Source organism: Alligator sinensis, unplaced genomic scaffold, assembly GCF_000455745.1.
Source record: "Alligator sinensis unplaced genomic scaffold, ASM45574v1 scaffold804_1, whole genome shotgun sequence".
NCBI classification, from domain to species: Eukaryota; Metazoa; Chordata; order Crocodylia; family Alligatoridae; genus Alligator; species Alligator sinensis.
The window spans coordinates 197,848-210,817 of record NW_005842868.1 but is presented as its reverse complement, the minus strand read 5'-3'; the positions used below and the strand labels follow the sequence as shown (position 1 = coordinate 210,817).

Here is a 12,970-nt window from a genome sequence, read left to right as displayed (position 1 = left end):
ACTCTTTCATTTTCAGGTTAAATAACCTTTTTTAAAACTGATTTTGATTTTGACAAGATGACACTTGCCAAACAGGGAAGTCTTTTCCCCCTACCCCAAAGTGCCAAAAAAGCTACTTCTGGCTTCTCTGAAATTCTGCCCCTACTCAGAACAGCAAAATTATTATTTGTCTAACCAATAACTAAATATATTCACCTTGCTCTAATAAGAACAGCTCCATATGCAGAGGATATCTTGGCTGTGCACTCACCTTGTGTTTCACTCCTATATCTGGGAAAGAGAAACGCAGCAGCCTCACGGTGCTAATCAGCAGCACCCGCTCTAACGTTTGCACGGGCCTATTCACTTAAAAAAAAAAAATGAAGAAACTGGACAGGCCTCTCTCTCCTTTCTGCACAGAGCAGGATCAAGCCCTCAGGCTCCGGCACCTTTTGGTCACTGACTAAAGGCAGTTGAAGAGCTGACAAGACTGACAAAAATGGTCATTTTGCTGATTGACAAAAACTTTAAGTTGAACATTTTGAGTGGGTTTCTGCAAAAAAACATCAATTTGTCACTGAAATGTAAAGGAGTTACTGCTGACTATGACTCTATTCTAGCCAGCCAAGGAAAAAGGTAGTTTATCTGACATGAATCCCCTGAGGAAGCTACTCCATCTCCAAGACTTTTAGGAATAAAAATTTTACCCCCTGACTGCAGACCTTTCAGTGATTGCATTAAAGCCACTAATTTGTAAGATCAATTCTGCAAAGTGCCACCCCATGAGGCTAGCCATGATGAGATTACACAGATCAGCCTGCTGGATACAGGTCATTTACAGAGGATTAATTAAAAAAGGAAATGGAGGTTTTCAGGGTCTTGTGGACAAGAGGTAATAAAAGCCTTGACACAGCATTTCCCCTCAGATGGTCTCTTGGCTGTTCATTTTCTACGCTGATCCCTTTATCCCTATTTTACAATCACCCGCTCACTGCCACCTCCATAGCTGGTACCATCACTCAGATGGGCTTTGCCTACAGGATATATTCTGCTCTGGTGCTGGGGCTGGAGCTAGACTGCTAGAGCCTTGCAACAGCCCTTCAAATATGTGAACTGACTTACCCATAAGGGAAATGCTACCATCAGGAGCTTCTCCCACAAAGAAAAGGATGAACAGAGCTTAGAAGAAGGGACTGCACTAAACAGCTGAAGTATCACTGTTCTGAGCTTCTGGGCATCTGCCTTGCAGGGGATTTCACATGAAGTTGCAATTGGCAGACCCTTTGGAAGGGAAGGCTTGGTGAAGTAGGAGACCCTGAGAGCTAAATCCAGAGAAAAATCTAAAAGTTGAGTTATTTCTGTTTTACAGCTCCCTGCTAGCCCCCTCCCCCCTGCAACTGGTTCTAGTTTTCCCCCCCAGACACTGGTCCCAGTCACTCCTCTATACTGGTCCCACTTTCCCACCCATACTAGTCCAAGTCAATTGCCTATACTGGGCCCTGATCATCACCCAGACTGGTCCCAATCCCTCCTACATACTGGTTCAGGTTCTGAGCCCAGATGGGTTCCAGTCCCCTGGCACATACTGGTCCCAGTTCCCCAACCCCACGCAAAACTGGTGCCTCCCCTCCACTGATCCCAGTTCTTGACCCAGACTAGTTCCAGTTTCCTTTAGTGTGATCACTGTGCCCTGAGACATCATTGTACTGCAAACACAATGTGCACATGCCCTCTGAGTTTCACATCACAGGAGACAATTGGACTCTGAAGTCCACGTATATATCTACAAGACATACACACACATATCTCCCCTACAGGGCTAAAAAAGGGAGGAAGCATGTAGCAGGGAAGGTAACCTTTTAGGGCTGTGCAAAATTTCACCCCATGTTTCATTTCAAAGCTGTTTTGATACATTTTGAGCTCAAAATAGAAATGAAACAAAAGCCTCTGAAACAGTTTTGAAATGAAACAAGGGCACTCAAAATGTTTCAAAAGTTTCAAATTGTTTCGAATTTCAAAGCTAGGCTTACTTGGCTTCAGCACCGGTCCCAGCTGGCAGCAGCAGCCTCCTGTCATACAGCAGGCAGATCGGGGCTCATGCCAGCTGGGACCGGTGCTGGGCACAGCCTGCACCTAGCACAGGGAAGATCGGTGCTGCCACTGGCCCCAGGCATCAGCACCAGGCTCCTGTCATCCAACAACATCCTGTCATCCTCCCCAGGAGGAGTCCAGCACAGCCCTCCCGGGGGTGTGGGCAAGCCCCCGATCTGCCAGCCAGATGACAAGGCTGGTGCTGTCAGCTGGGGCCAGCAGCAGCACTGATCTTCCCAGCACCGGCTGCGCTCAGCCAGCAACACCAGCCTCCTGTCATCCAGCAGACAGATTGGGGCCCCCGCATCCCGAGGGGGAGTCGGCAGGGCCCCGTAGCCCTCTCGGGAGTGCGGGGGCCCTGATCAGCCTGCCAGATCACAGTTTGGCTGCTCCTGCTGCCTGGGACAGTGCTAGGCGCAGCCCGCACCCAGCGCTGGGAAAAATCAGTGCTGCCGCTGGCACCAGGCAGCAGCACCATCCTCCTGTCATCTGGCAGGCAGATCAGGCCCACCCGCACCCCTAGGAGGGCTGCGGGGCTGTGCCGGACTGCTCTCAGGGGTGCGGGCCCCTGATCTGCCTCCCAGATCACAAGAGGCTGGTGCTGCTGCCCTGGGTCAGCTCTGGTACGGGGCCTGGAGCATATCACCTCACGCGGGGACCCGCCACCACCTTGATCCCAGGCCAGAGGAGGGTCCCCGCACAAGCTGATTTGCCCTGGGCCCTGCACCCTCCTCCGGTATGGGGCCCGGGGCATATCAGCTTGTGCGGGGACCCGTTGCACAAGCTGATATGCAGACACCGCTGGGAGGGCTGCGGGGACTGTGCCGGACTCCTCCCAGGGGTGCGGGCCCCCGATCTACCTGCCAGATGATAGGAGGCTGGTGCTTCTGCAGCTTCCCAGAGCTGGGTGGGCGAAATGTTGAAACAGCATCAAAACAGCAAAACAGTTTCGATTAAATGAAACAGAACAGTGCTTTTGAAATTAAACAAAACTCAAAATGAAACAGTGCCATCCAAACGTCGAAATGGACGTCGAAGCGGAACGATGCTGTTTCACGCGGCCCTACAACCTTTTTTTAGCAGAGTACCATTTTTCTAGACCAGGAGACCGCCCTGCGATGTGAAGCAGAATCTGAACAGACACTTCTCAGGAGCATCTTGGAGAGCGTCAGCTTTGTGGCCAGGAAAAAAGGTGTTTCACTCTCACAACCCTGAGGTATCCGAGTGGCTCTGCAATCCCTTCATGTTTTCATTAGGGATGAAAACAGAGTTAACATTAACACTTTTAATTTCAGTTTCCTGAATCACTTTGTGAAGGGACCTAAGTAGCATTATCCCTAAGTGCAAGCAGGGGGCAGGGGAAACTGAGGCAGAGCTCAAGAGACTTGTCCACAGAGGCAGACTTAAATACAGCACCTAGACTCTGCTCTTCCTGTAACCATGAGGCCACCTCTGTGCTGTTTCAGTGCCTCATCTTACCAGACAAAAACAGTTCTGGGAAGTTGCAAGAAGAAAATCAGGCATTCATTTGTATTGCAAGCAGCACAGAGGGAAGGAGGGAAAATTACTGAAGCAGATAAATAGATACACATTTGTGATATCCAAACCCAGAACAAATTTAGAGTGGAGGCAGAGAAAGGCTGTACCTAGTAATAAATGTTTTTAGTGACTGCAACCAGGAACTGAGGAGTTTAGCACCTCTGCTCCGTTCTCAGTGCCACCCAAGTTACAGAGACCAGTTTAAATTTTAGGTCAGAGTCAAGAATGGCTCAGTTTTGCCTCTAGAGGTTGAACAGTTTCATCACGTTCAACTTGAATGTTTCACTGAGCTCAGAGAGAGCCAACCTACCCGGCAAGGCAGGGTTTGGACAGCAAACTTGTCCAAGCCACTGTCATGTACCAGATGGTCCGTTTCCCCCAAAAGGCCATGCACTGCAAGTAAGAGGGAAACATAGGGGAAGCTCATTCACCACAAGAAAAGCATATGGGAAGCAGAAGAGAAATTCCTCAGCAATGCAGCACCCCTGCTCCTGAGAGGGAAGTAGTACCTTCTATAAGACGTGCAGAGCTGCATGCCTCCCAAATGCAATGAATTGCGAGAATTAAGGACACAAATCTGGGGCTATTTCGAAACCCCGAATGCCAGCTGAGCCAAAGGCAGTTATGTAAGATCTTATAACATTTAAAAGTTAGGCTTAAATATTCAAACAGTTTACAGCAGCTTAGGCCAGACATCTGAGCCTCAACAAGGCAAACCAGTTTCCTCCCTCCCCCCACAGTGGTCCCAGTTCCCCAGCCGTACTGGATTTAACCAAGAGACCTTCCTCCAGAGGTCTTTGCACTCTGTGCCTGGAACCAGAAGGCCACTTCCACATACAACAGCTATGGGTCGGACTCGGAATGCTCCAACGAACGGATCTGTGTCATCTTGGCAAGAAGCGGCCAGTGGTATGCCTCAGGGGTCAGTGCTTTTCAACATCTTTATCTGTGATTTGGATGTAGAGGCAAAGAGCTCACTGGCCAAGTTCACGGATGGCATCAAGTTATGAGGGAGCATGGTGACGCTTGAAGATAGGCTGCAGATACAGGCAGACCTAGAGAGGCTGGCAAGTTGGGTGGATTGGAACCAGATGAAAGTCAACATTGAGGAGTGTAAAGTGCTTCATCTGAGGATGAATAATCCCCTACATATTTACAGGCTTGGTGGCGCTAAACTGACCAGCACCATGACTGAAAGGGACCTAGGGGTAATAACAGACCATAATATGAACACGAGCCAGCAGTACAATGCTGTAGCCAGCAGGGCAAACAATACTTTGGCATGCATCAACTGATGGGTCTCAGGCAAAATCAAGGAAGTGATTCTTCCGTTTTACTCAGCATTGGTGAGACCACAGCTGGAGGACTGTGTCCAGTTCTGAGCACTGCACTTTAACAAGGATGTGCTAAAGCTTGAGAGAGTCCAGGGAAACCTGTATGATCAGAGACTTGCAAGGCAAGCCATACGAGGAAAGGCTGAGGGACTTGGGTCTCTTCAGCCTAAAAAAAAAGAGAAGGCTGACAGGGGACTTGGTAGCACCTTACCGCTGTATCAGGGGAATACATCCAGGGCTCGGCAAACAGCTGTTCACCAGGGCACACCCAGTGAAGACCAGGAGTAATGGCCACAAACTCCTGGAAGAACATTTCAGCCTTAACACTAGGAAAAACTTATTTACAGTCAGGGTGTCCAGACTATGGAATAAGCTTCCTCCAGAGGTGGTCCAACCACCTACCCTGGAAATCTTCAAGAGGAGACAGGATGGTCACCTTGCTGGGGTCACCTGATGCCAGTTGTCCTTCCTGCCTAGTGCAGGCGGGTGGACCCAATGATCTTGTGAGGCCCCTAACAATCTGTGAATCTATACAGGTGCAAAGTGGGTTAAGCACAGATGTCAGTCAAAAAGGCTAGGCTGCAGAGTTCCCTGTCTCCGAAAGGGCAGCGTGTAAAAATTGTTGATGGTAAGAGATGGGCAGCAGGTTGAAGGGGGAAAAATCCATGAGACGGATTCCATTACGGTAGATTAGGAGTAGCTGCTGGAAATGAATGAGTTATGGTGTAAAACCAACAGGGGAGAGAAAAACCTGTGAGCTGGGGTTCTCCTTTTCAGAAAGGGCCTGTATCTACTGGCTGAGGGGTTCAAACCTGCCTCATCCAGAAGGCAGGTTAGATATGCACCTTATAGACCAACTAAATAAGATATATAGAACGCACGAGCTTTTGTGAACTCCAGTTCACTTGAACAGATATACTGTGTCAGACATGGGAGTTTCTGAGTTGATTCAAGAAAGAGTCTGCTTTTTTCTCAATACAATACACTGTAGAAACATTATTAACACCTTTGGCAAGAAGGCACCAACTGGCCTCTGCCCCACCACCTTGAGAAATGTGCTAGCAGAGATAGAGCATGCAAGACAGGTAGCAAGATCACTACCCCCTATTTGAAAGGAGCAGGGAAAATTCAGGCAAAGTCCTGATTATACCTAGGTTCACACCCTTATACACACAAAGCAGGGGCTTCCTCTGGTTAGTGATTGGATGGTCAGCACTCTAGTTATATACATAAGACAAAAAAAGACACCACCTGTGACTTAGTACTTCTGACAGTGAGCAGTGTTGGCTCAACATGAACTGGATGAAGGCACGACTGCCACTTCCTGGGTCACTTGCAACATTTTCCCATGGACAGAGCTGCAGTTCACATACTAACTTTGACCTTGCTTTGCTTCTCTGTAGGATTTGACAGGCTCCCAGTAACACAGCCAAAATAAAGTTATTTGGAAACCACTGTGATCCTGTTCTCATAGAACTAAAACCCAAATACGATATCACTGACAACAAAGCAGGATTTTTGAGTGAAAGGAGGCATCGCTAAGGTCGAGATATCTTCATGAACATCCTCCCGTAAACAGAGCTAGTCAAAACTTCCCTTACAGAGCAGCTGGCTGTTTGAACAATGTTCATTTGACAAAAATCTTATAATGAAGGGGACAACAAAGCAAGATAAATCCACATAGTCGGAACGGTCCCTTTTTCAACTGCCAAATGTTGGAGTTACTTGAATTTTATAAAAAACAAAAATGGTAAGAAAGAAAAACCAAGCCCTTTTGTTTGAATTTTGTTGTCATGCCTCCATGGCAGCATTTTCCCAAAATGTAATTCTGGGCAATGCTGCAATACCAACAGTACTTGCTGATGTAACATGAGAGCCTGCTTCACAACTGGGGCATTTCCCACAAAACGGTGGTTGCAGTTCCTGCAAGAGTCTGCAGCTATGAAACTATGAAAAGAAAGTCGCCAACCTCTTTTCTCCCTCAGGATCCAGAGGCAGAGTTGATTGAAGGCAATGGGGAGATTCCCAATGACTTCAGCTGGTGTTGAATCCAGTTCCTAGTGCAGAGGGTAGGGCCTAGTTTCCAGTATGTCAGAAGCTTTCCCAGTCATGAGGCTAGTCTGCAGAAGGGCGTGTAGAAACTAATTCCTGCACCTCTACCCTCTTTAGCTCCTGTGACCAGAGGAATGATGGATTCTAGCTGTTTCTTAGGGCCTTTGCATGCTTTTCCATTATGTCAGGGCTTGTTGCATTCTAACCATTGCTAAATAAAGTGGAAAGAGACATGGGTTCTTTAATCCTAGGTTGAGATAAAATAGCAACACAGTTTGTATTCCATCTTCACTCAAGTGGCTTGGCTAACTCCACCTTTAGGGCATGCCCTTCAATGCTACCTTTAAGCAAAACACGAATCAGTTCAATTCAGTGCATCTTTAGTGATGCTTGTGTTAGTGAACAGCCCTGAAGAGTTAAGTTCTGTATTTAAGCACTGAACAAGTACAGCTCTGACAACAGCAGGTCAAACTTCCCTCAAAGCTCCTTACCCCTCATTTGCAAGGCCCACCTGAAAGAGTGAGATGAAAGTTCAGCCCCCATGACCCTTTGGTCCCTGGTTTCTCTGCTGCAGCTGTCATTCTAGTTTCAGCTGTGGTTATGATTTGTTATCACAAGGTTTCATGGCTACTAAGAACTCGCCCTTGACAGTTATCAGATGAAAACAGCTTTCCATCTACCAAGGTAGTCATACCTGCTACCTTGAAGTAAGAGCCATACAAGGCTATCACCTGCCCTGTTGCAGATTCCTTCTTCTCCAGTATCACTAGGTTCATCTCCCCACCTATGCACTATTCTTCCTGGTGCACAGTTTCCTTCTGAGAAAGGATTTGTGCTTGTAACTCACTTCCCCCAGCGTGGAACTCCACGCCCAGCCCCAAGGTGTTCTTTGCCCTCCCCAGCCTCAATAGCTCTTCCATGGACTTCACAGAGCACAGTCTTTCCTTGCCCTGGATTATACAAGTTATTTTACCCTCCCACCTTTCTCAGAGGAGTTATAACTTCATGCCATTTGCATTGATCCAGGAAACAGAAAATTTCACTCTACAGGAATTCTCTCTCCACTCTTCGTTGCTGGAACCTGCTTCCATGAATCTGTGGCATGGCCTGTACTTCCACCAAAACAGCGCTTCCTGTCAAGATCATGTATTGTGATAGCCAGTTTCTATCCTACACAGAGCATAACCCTGTTAAGGAGGCCAAGGAGAGTTTCAGTGAGCTAATAAATGGGCCAGTCCCAGAAGTGCAAACACAACAACTAAAACTACCACATGATACCCAGTGCAGGCTCATGTTCCTTCTCTAGGGGACTCTACCTTCATCTTTGATTATCAAGCTGCAAGGCAGAGGATATAAAAGGACAGGTAGTCAAGCTCTTTAAATAGTCCACATGGGACTGCACTGCCAAGAGCAGCCAAACACTTGCTGCCTGTAGTGTTACCAAGTCCCTATGCCAAGGGCCAAGTCTCCATGTGATACAGCTCACCCTGAAATGTTTGTCAAAGGATCCAAGTGCTGAGTCCTCTAAAATCTGATAATGTAAGCTCCTCTTGTCACCATCATTTGCAAAACTGTCCTCATGTTTCTTTCCTAGTCAAGGATGACATCAAGCAAAAAGTAAAAAAAGGCAGCATTAGCCTTTGCCATGATGTGGTCAGGCCTTTCAATGCACACTGACAAGTTGTAACAGAAAATAGATGATTCACAGCGAGAGCAGGACTCGTGTCAAAATTAAATCTATTAAGATGGGAGGCTTCTATGTCAGGAGGACAGATCTCATGGTTTTCTGAATGAAGGGCTCACGGTGAGTTAAGCTCCACAGGTCTCACTCAAGCAAAATTCAGCTCCCATTCACTACAAGAGAACAGACCGTTGGATTGGGCCTTCCTTCCTTCCTTCCAGTTCTCCTTAGCTGTCATTCAATCCATTACCAATATGAACTAATTCTGTTAATATGCTTTCTTAGTCTCCTGTAAAGTACCTGACAGTCATTTACAATTATGAATAGAAAGCATATAGGTGGGACGGTTTGCTGTTTGGACCACAGGAGCTGGAGCAGACTCCTGAGTTCTGTTCTTAAACCAGCCACTAACTTAGGTTACCTAAGAGTTAAAAGGCATTTCATTTCTGATACACAAGAATTTCATCCAATTACCTCACTCCAAAGGTTAGCTTTGATTGTGGAACCTTCTTAAAGAAACTTTGCATATTACTTTGCAAGTCAAACACAGGCATACAGTGCTATTCCTTGACTGTGAATTATGTAAGCCAGCCAGGAAGGCATTAATGCAGAAAGATCATTCTGATAGCAACTGAATGCAAACTTTTATAGACCCTGAATTTTGACTGCTTTGCTGCCCTGGAAGTTAGTCCATGTATAAGTAATTTGCAGTGGTTTAAGGATTATAGAGTAGCACACATTTTCTCCAAACTATAGCATTTTTATAACACCATGGCTTAGTTAAGAATTCTCTTTTAAATCTTTCAATGATGGTAGTTTTGGTTTCATGTTGCCTCCTCAAGTCACTGCAGAGAAAAAAGATGGGAAGACTATGTAGAAAATGAGAAGGTAAAATAGCGACATCAAGTGTTACATTGCTGCTGTTGCAGCAAAAAAAGCCATCCTCTCCATCACCAATACTCAGATTCCCCAAATAGGTCAGCTCAGGTCTCTCTATAGGAGCTGATGTGTCCTGAAGACCTACAAAAATCTGTCCCTAATGTCTGTACAGTATTAAGGGCATAAATGCTTTAACATGTAGGTTATGCTTCATAAAACTTTCAACCCACAGATCATGCAAAAACCTAAATTAGTAGCAGCAAGCAGCAATAAGTCTTTTTAATGAACTGTCATGATGTCAAACCACATTTTCTCATGATGAAATAGTGTCAGCCTGAGAACAGAGTAAGACCAACTCAATCATTGTACTGTAACTTTAGATGAAGCTGTACTTAGATGGCCAAGCAGTGACTATTTCCCTAATGAAGGGCCAGATTCTGAGCTTTTAGACTGGCATGAATCTGGAGAAACTGAAAATAACTGGAATAACTTTACCTCAGCATAAATGAGATCAGAATCTAAACAATACAGGACAGTGTGAAAACTGCACTAGGTAATACACCATCAAAGCAATCCAAAAGGGCATGAAAAAAGGATGAAGTGTGATGTTTACGCTATCATTACTAATTATTTGTATCGGAGTGCCCAAGTGATGGACCAGGGTCATGTTGTGCTAGGCCCCATACCAACACAGACCAAAGAGATGGTCTCTGTCCCAAAGACATGACAATCTGAGTAAACATATTTGGAAGGGGCTGCTTTCTACAGAAAAGGAACAGGTTTCTCCAACCCGCATATCAGAAGTGCTCAGATAAGGGAGCAGTATTTTTGCCCTGATTCAAAAGGGGACGCTGAAAAAATGTACAGTGCAGTTACATCAGTGCATCCATCTGGGCATGCTGGGATATTGTTAGGACACATTTAGGGTAAAACAGACTGGAAGGAAGCTTGCTACAGAGATGAGCTAATGCCACCAAGTTTGGGCTTGGACGTGAACCTCCCTAAAGTCTCAGGAGCATGGCATGGATCCAGAGTTTTGGCTCAGGTGTGAGTTCTGAGCTGAAGATGCTTGCCCAGGGGATGTCTGGCTTGCTGGCGTAGGAACTGTTCTAGATAGGGCATGTTAAAAATGAATGCATAGAAACAACAGCATGAGCATATTTGCAATCCTGTTGCCAGAACTGCAAGGGTTTCTATTGCCAGAGCTCTCAATATCAGAACTCCCCAAAGCATTACATTACATTCAGTGGAAATGTAACTATGAAATATTGCACTCTTCTATTGCTGAGAATCTACAAACACATATGCCTTGCCATTTCCCAGCAAAGGTGTGACTCCAACTTTATAAATGGGGAAACTGAAGCACAGAGCTTAGACATGGCTTGTCAAAATGCAGTGGCAGAACAAGGAGAGCTGTGTCTACCTGTCCAGTGCTTTACCATGTCATTCTGAATGTAATAATTAAATAATATGGGGAGAACCTGATTGATCAATACACAACCATTTTTAGAGCACACAGAGACTTGGCATTTCATTTCCCGGATTTAAGTTTAGATTTGGTTCCAACAGTGACTGTCCCCAGCTCAGACCTGCTCCCATTGAATCACAAGGTACATGGCCTCACTGCCGGAATGAACAAGCTACAATCTATGGGTGAGCGTGCATAATTATAATGGGCTCTTCTACCCAAGCAACACAATACATTAGATACTAATCAATTAAATGCATGTAGACTCACACTTGAAGTGTGTCAATCTTCCCAGAGCATTTGAGACTGTGGAGCTGCACCAGAAGGATAGTTATCTCCCAAAGTTCTGCTTCAAAATCTTTCCAGCCTGTGAATGCTTTCAAGCACCATTTATTTCATATGGCTCTAATTCTAGTAATCCAAAACAGGCTGTGATTTCCTGTGTGACCTGGTGTCACCCCATGAAGCACTCTGCATCTCATCTGTTGAGAGCCCGGCTTCTCTCCTTTATTAAATGATTCCCATTTACCTCGGGCTTAATGAGCTCTCCAGGGGGAAAAAAAATCCAACCATGCCTGCAATGCTACTTTCGCAGTCATACATCACAAACATGGACTTATTCTTGCATGTCTCAACATACCTGAACGACACCGAACGTACAAGGGACAGCCATGAACTTCCATCTCGGGCTCTTAAATGTGCCTCATGGCCTGTACACCCATTGCTCTTCTGATCCAGGTGTAGTGAGAGCCTGAATTCACTGCTGCTTTCTGGCCATCGATTCAATGATGCAATCCTGGGATAACCCTTCAGATATACTTTGTGGTGTCCTGGGTAAAACTGTCAGTACTTCTTACCTCATGAACCTTTCTAGGATTTATCCCAGGACAACAGCTATGAGTGTGTGAGTGACTGCAATGTATTGATTTGTCCTGGGATCATATGGTTTATCGCAAGACAAATGCAATACAGTATCTGTAGTCTGAGAGTGCCTAAGCACTATAAGCCTGCAATGCGTCTAGCCCCACAAGGTATCGGAATAAAGGGGTGTTAAGCAGAGGGTTGGCTTAGAAGAGGTTCCTTCCAGACCTGCTTTTCTAGGATTTCATAGAAAATGAAGGTTGGCAGGGACCTCTGGAGGTCACATCTAATTCAACCCCCTGTGCAAAACAGGACCAGCCTCAACTTGATCAGCCCAGCCAAGGCTTTGTCTAGCTGGATCTTAAAAACCTCTAAGGATGGAGCTCCCACCACCTCCATGGGTAACCTGTTCCAGTGCTTCACCACCCTCCGAGTGAGAAAATTATTCCCAATATCTAACCTCATCTTCCCTTGCTGCAGCTTGAGACCAGGGCTCCTTGTTACCTGTCATCACTAGAGTGGCCATTGTAGAGGACATTCTGGGTTTCTGCTACTCTGTCCTCTACTGATATGAAACCCGATGCCTTTATGTCCTCTATTTTTCCTCTTCAAATAGAGGGCATAATGGCATTGGGCCCAGCCACCAAGGAGAGAGACAGCGTAAGGGAGGGGGCCAACCCTGCTGCTGGAGGCGAGGTGCCGGGAAAGGATGGGAGATACCAGGGGACACCCGGGGTCCTCTTCTCTCTCCTCCTCGCCCTTCTGCATCCAAGGGCAAGATTCCCACCAGGCAGATTTTCCTACCGGCCTTTATCTCCCCAGAGCATGGAGCCTCCTACATGGGCACTTCTGTATGGGGCTCATTTCTCAGCGGGCTGGGTGTAACCAAGGTGCAGCCCTGGCTCAGAAAGATGCCTAGGGTGGCTGTCATAGAGGGCATCCCGGCTTCCTGCTACTCCATACGAAACCCGACGCCTTTAGGTCCTCTCACAGAGGACATGAGGGTGTCCGGTCTCCCCTGCGGGGAGTAGAAAGCTGCTATGAAATCCCCTCCCAGCCCGCTCCTGTCCAGACTGAACGAGCCTC

General features: G+C 46.5%; 1 protein-coding gene across 1 annotated transcript in view; it reads left to right on the top strand.

The window, feature by feature from the left end:
- Window positions 1–12,970, top strand: part of FIGLA (folliculogenesis specific bHLH transcription factor) — a 39,799-nt gene that overhangs the window by 19,924 nt on the left and 6,905 nt on the right. The gene's annotated exons all lie outside the window — the stretch shown is intronic.